Source organism: Lotus japonicus, chromosome 3, assembly GCF_012489685.1.
Source record: "Lotus japonicus ecotype B-129 chromosome 3, LjGifu_v1.2".
In the NCBI taxonomy this organism is placed as follows: domain Eukaryota; kingdom Viridiplantae; phylum Streptophyta; class Magnoliopsida; order Fabales; family Fabaceae; genus Lotus; species Lotus japonicus.
Genome location: NC_080043.1, coordinates 66,952,389 through 66,958,555, shown reverse-complemented (window position 1 = coordinate 66,958,555; position 6,167 = coordinate 66,952,389).

The window sequence follows — 6,167 nt, the reverse complement described above, 5'->3', positions numbered from 1 at the left end:
TAACTGTACTTGTTGTGTGTCTGCTTTGTTATACAGTATTCAAGGTAGATACCATATTTTGTTGAACAGGGAAATAAGTATGCATTAGGCACATCCTTTTACTGTTGTTTGTGTTATGATTAGGACAATTGTATAGGATTTAGAGAAGTTGCTAAGCCTAGATGTTGATTGTGTAAGGATATGTTAGTAAGGAAAGATAGAAGCTTAGAATGAATCATAATGGAGTGTTGTTTGAGTTCCAGGAATTAAGGTTGTACTTCTTCTAGATGAAGTTGTTATAGATTGAGTAGATTAAGAGATGATCTTAGTTTAGATGTGACCACTTGATGAGATAGACTCATTGGCCTTACTAGTGAGTTTTTTTCTGAATTTTCATCCGCAAGATATTGAGCCTGATCAACTTAATATTGAGGGGTTGATATTTAGAATCACAGCTGACATGGACTATGATAGGAGTATTGATTGGATTTGATCGATGATTAGTCGAGTTTGAGAGATAAGTTTATGATAAGCACTTGATTGTAGAGGAGTAAGATTTAAATCTTTGAAAGTCGATGATTATCGTATAGTCATTAATTAGTTGGTTCGCATGATTACTCTAAGTAGATATAGTCTAAGTCAATAGATTCAATGTTGGAGATGCCTAAGTATTCTTTCGAATGTTATGAAACCATAAGTTATATGATTGTGTACTAATTACACTGAGAAACTAGACTTGTTGGTTTACTATCACTTAGTTAGACTCTAGAGGAGTAAGTAATGATCAAACAATGATTTTGGATTTCAGAGGAACATGTCGAGGTTAGCAACTGAGAGTTGATAAGCTGAATTGGAATCTTATGGTCGAGATTGATTTTGTAAGTTGAGAATCAGGGTGAATAAAAAAAAAGGGGGGTTAGCGATTTTAGTTGTGATAATAACAGTTAGATCTTTGGAGGTTGAGAGACTAAGGATTGATTGACGTGAGATTGATCAAGCTAGAGATGATGAGTCTCGAGTTGTGTAGAGTGTTAAGACTTGAGATAAGTTGTGATTTGATTTGGGAATAAGTGGAAGGTTGACTTTATGGTTTGAATGAGGGTAGTTTGGAAAGGAGATTACGTTGATGGATTGTTAGATTCTAAGATGATAATTTGCTTATGAACTGTTGGTCAATTGATTTTGAGTGTGAGATTATTGGTAGAAGAAACTTGCGACGAGATTAGAATGGAAGTAGCATGATGTTATGGTTGAGCTGTTAGCGGGAGAGCATGACGATACATGTTAGGTCGTTCATGTAGGCGATTAATGTAGGTGCTTAGAACACTAGTATGAGCATGATATCTAGATCTAGTGGAGGACGATTAGTAGATACCTAAGTCGTGCTTCTTGTCTTGTATGACTCCTTTGAGGTGAATCTGTTGTGACGTCTCCCAGGTTTGGGATGCGTTCTGAAGCTAGTTATAGGGTGGAAGGAAATGTGAGGGAATGTCGTGCTTCTTCTTCTTCTTCTTCTTCTTCTTCTTCTTCTTCTTCTTCAGAACACGCTTTAAACTTCTTCATCATCTCTTCTTCTTCAAACCTATTAACCAGTCTTTATCCTCTCTTCTTCTTCATCCATCTCTTCTTCAGATCGAACCAAAACATCCCCTAAAAACCCAAATCTCCCAGATCTACGACTTCCACCACCCAAAACCCTGTAGAGAAGGAGCCACCTCAGGTTAGAGTCATGTAGAGCAAAAAATTGGAGCTTTTTGTTCGGTAAGCCTTTATCTCGTTCTTCTTCTTGGATGTTGGGGTTTTTTATCTTGTATGATCTGATGGAGGTCTGGGGGTGAGAGATTGGTTATTTCTGGGTTGGATGGGGTTGTGAGCGGTGGGGTGGGGGTAGGGCATGCAAGCAAGCAAAGAGGCCATGAAGGTGTTGCCTCCTTCACGATCTGGGTTCTGGGTTCTTGGTGTTGGGGTGGGGGGTTTCGGTGGGTGGGAGGCCATGAAGGTGTTGCCTCCTTCACGATTGGTGTTGGTGCTGATTGGACAGTGGTTGTGGGAGTAAAAGTGGCGGTGATTGGACAGGGGAAGGTGTTGGTGCTGAAATTTTCAGGTGCGACAATTTTCTTTGATGAAACGAAGCTATTATTAACGAAACAGTGTGAAAAAAGAGGAGTTTTGTCTTTTGAGATACAAGGCTGTGAATGAATGAAGGGATTCATATGATGAGTGAACTGAGTGTATTGTGTGATGGTGGTTATTGTGGCTTGATTAGATGGTAACGTGGGAAATTGATGCGGCAATTTCGCTTTCTATTGAAGACTTGGGAGTTTACTTAGCAGCAGCTATAATCCAAGTCAATTTTGTTTTTATTTTTTTATTTTTTTCAAAATTGGGGTTTTATTTTTTTTAGATTAGGAGATTAGGATTTTACTAAGGGATTATTAGATTAGGATTTTATTAAGTTTTTTAATTTTTTTTCCTGATTAAAAAAATGAGTTGGAACTAAAAAAAAAAATTAATTAAAAAAATTTAAAAAAACCACGTGGAATTGATGACTAGGATAAAATTGAAGACTGACACACTTTGGCCTTAATTAAATTAAAAAAAAATTCTTAGGGACCTAATTTGATGCAAAAAAATTTCAGGCCCTGGAACTGATTCCCTTTACAATTACACGGGTCTTCTAATGTATTAAGCCTTGAAATTATTGAGAATATTCGCAATAAAGAACAATTCTAAGACACACAAAATTAAGTAATATCCATACATGTTTTAAAGGACCACTTCACATACATGAACTTATATCACGGGTCAAGAATGACACCAAAATAAATAAGCTGATTTATATTTACTACTATACAATACTGAGTTGGAACTCATAACCCGCATCATAAGCTCTAGATATATGAAGACTAGTTGATGGAAAACAACATATATGCAAACATACAAGGAAGCTGAAAACATCTTAGTTCCCTCCAAGAATATATCTTGGGAAATTTGAAAAAAGCTCTTGCATTATCCTAATCAATACTTGTGGGGGGTGGGGACTAGCAACCCCAAAATAGTCCACATAGCTTGAGTTCTCAAACTAATGATTTTCAAATGGTACTTAAGTTATCTCTATACATGTCTTTACATGACCACTCCACATATATACATGAACTTATATATGGGCCGGGGAGTCAAGAATGACACCAAAATAAATAAACTAATTGATATGTACCACTACAAAACACTGAGTTGGTACTCATAGTCCACTTCATAAGCTCTAAATATATGAAGACTAGTTGATGGAAAATAAAAGGGTTAATTATCAAATTGGTTATTGTCTTTGTAAGGTCGTTTATGTTTGGTCCTTTGCCGGAAAATATTATAATTATCATCTCCACCGTTGTAGCACGTTTGCATTTAGTCCTCACCGGAGGGCGGAGCTCAGACGAGCTTGCTGAGTGGCATGCCGGAGTTGACGTGGAACGCTGACTGGATTAATGAGCTATTATTTGGAATAAATAATTTTTTTAGTTCAGAAACACATCAAATATTAAAATAAATTAAAATACAAACACTTTATAATAATCATAAATTAACCCCCCAAATCAAAATCAATCCCAAATCAAAATAACCCTGGAAATTCTTGTTCTTCCTTCTTCCCAGATCTTCATCTTTCTTCATCTTCTCCCACATCTTCATCTCCTCGTCATCTTCATTCTCCAACACGTTGTTAACCTCTTCTCCATCAGCACCACCCCCATCTCTCTCTTTACCATAGAACCCAACACAAAGCTTTGAGGGAGGGGGCATACAAAGATAGACCTTATAAAAATGTACCGAGACATAGAAGATGAAAACATCTAAGTTCCCTCATAAAATATCTTGAGAAATTTGAATAAAGCTCTTGTTGTCATTAATGATTTCCAAATGCTACTTGAAACCTTTTGGCAGCATCAAACTTATGCATGTGGAGTTCCTTCATGTTGGAACATCATGACATACATGATACATATCAGATAAAATGACAACAAACTCTATAAACTCTTTAAACTTGGTTATCTTTGAGATGAAGATATCACAAATTAGACAACATTGAGAATACGAGAAATGGAAGGGCTCATGTCCTTTAGACCATCATTTACAAATATGTTTGTTTTTCTATCAAGTTAATAACTTGAGCCCGTTTGGTTGTCAGTATATGATAAGAGCATGATAGAATAGAGAGTTGGATAAAGACAGGATATGATAAGAGTAGGATAATTAAACTTTTATCTTATCATGTGTTTGAGGTGGACAAGATAGTGATGAAATATGATATAAACAGTGAAAAGTACATCAAATTTTTCTTTGAATAAAAAAAACATAAAAATTTAAAAATTTAATTTTCTAAATTAACTTTTTGAAAAAAAATTGATTAATCTGTTAAATTTAATTTTTTTATATTTTTACAAATGAGCCTACTTTTTAATTTTTTTTATTAATTAGCCTATTTTAATTTTTTATTCCTGAAGGGAGCCTATTTTAATTAAAAGTAAAAAGTATATATTTGACCAATTGGTTTTAACTTAGTCGTGAGAAATGATAATAAATAATTAAATTTAAAAATACTATTAAATTTTTTCAAAAGTAATTTATATTTAAATTATAAATTAGTCTCTAAGTAGAGAAATAATTTTAAATAATAGTAACTAATGATATAAAATTAATCTATATTGACTACTAATAAAGAAATATTTATAAGTGAGTAGTTTATTTCATTGTTAGTGAATAGTAATTTTATTTATTTATATTATAATATAAGTAAAAAATAATTTTTTTGAATGTAGTAAAAAATAATGTTAACTAAGTAGAAGCAAGTGACAAATGATAATTTAATATTTTATATGAAGTAAATTCAATATTTTCACTATTAATAAATTAGTTCATTTTTAATTAAATTATGAGTAAATAAAAAATTTAACTTAGCAATAACAACTAGTATTTGATAAATATTTAACTTAGTATATTATTAAAATTTATATTTTTATATTTATTAGTTAATATTATTATAAATTATATTAAATATAAATATTGAAATAATTGAATATAAGGTTACGATACGAAAAAAGAATTGAAAACGGTTATTCTATCATGTCAGGATAATTCTATCATAACTCCCCCTCAGGATAAATTTTACACATGATTGGATAAGGGACAAGATTGTGTTACCATATCTTGCTGGCGCAACAAACAACAAATAAAAGCAGGATATGATTGCATTATCATATCATGTCCACCAAACAGGCCCTGAATGTCAATGAAGCCTTCATTGCCTCTTTCACGAACAATTGAAATATGCAATTTAGCATTCTGTGGCATGATAGGTACTACTTTGCAACATGAAAACAAGCAAGCAGTGCATCATTAAATAATGCGGTATGAACCATGATTGTTGCAACATCTCTAGGTCTCCATTCTCTCATTATGTTTTGAATGTGACCGGGATTTGTTTAAATATAACAATTACTATTTGGAATGTAAGCGTACATATAGCTAGATAAAAGGCGTACTTGATAAGGTTGTTTTATTGACAAAAAATAAGATAAGGTTGTTTTTATGTGAGTTTAATGAAAGGAATATATTCCTTATAGAAGATAAAAGAAAGACAAATAGTGCGAGGGTGAATTATTTAGAGCAATTAGTACAAGATTAGTCTAACAACAAATGCATGCTTATAGACTTGAACCACTTGACCAGATATCTGCATTTCCATATAAGACTAGAACCACTAGACCATATATCTACATTTCAGTGCGGGGTTACTAGTGATTCTGGAAACTGACCAGGCGCTTTTATTATTGCAGTTTTACTTCCCATTGCTTTTAATTAACGAAATTATAACAATAGACAATACAGTATAAATGAATTTAAAAAGAAGGCTTAAATATGTTCATGGTCCCTCTAAAATTAAGGTATTTTGGTTTAGGCCCCTCAAAATATTTTTTGTTGATATACACACCTATATACAAAATAATACTGAGGTTTCAGCTCCTGCCGTCACCTTACATCATTTAGAGGGCCCTAAACCAAAGAACCATGATTTAAGAGGGACCTAAGACATGATAAAAATTGAGTTTTAGGTCCCTCTAAAATTATGGTTCTCTGGTTTAGATCCCTCTAAATTATAGTTCATTGGTTTAGATCTCTCTAAAATATGCCACGCC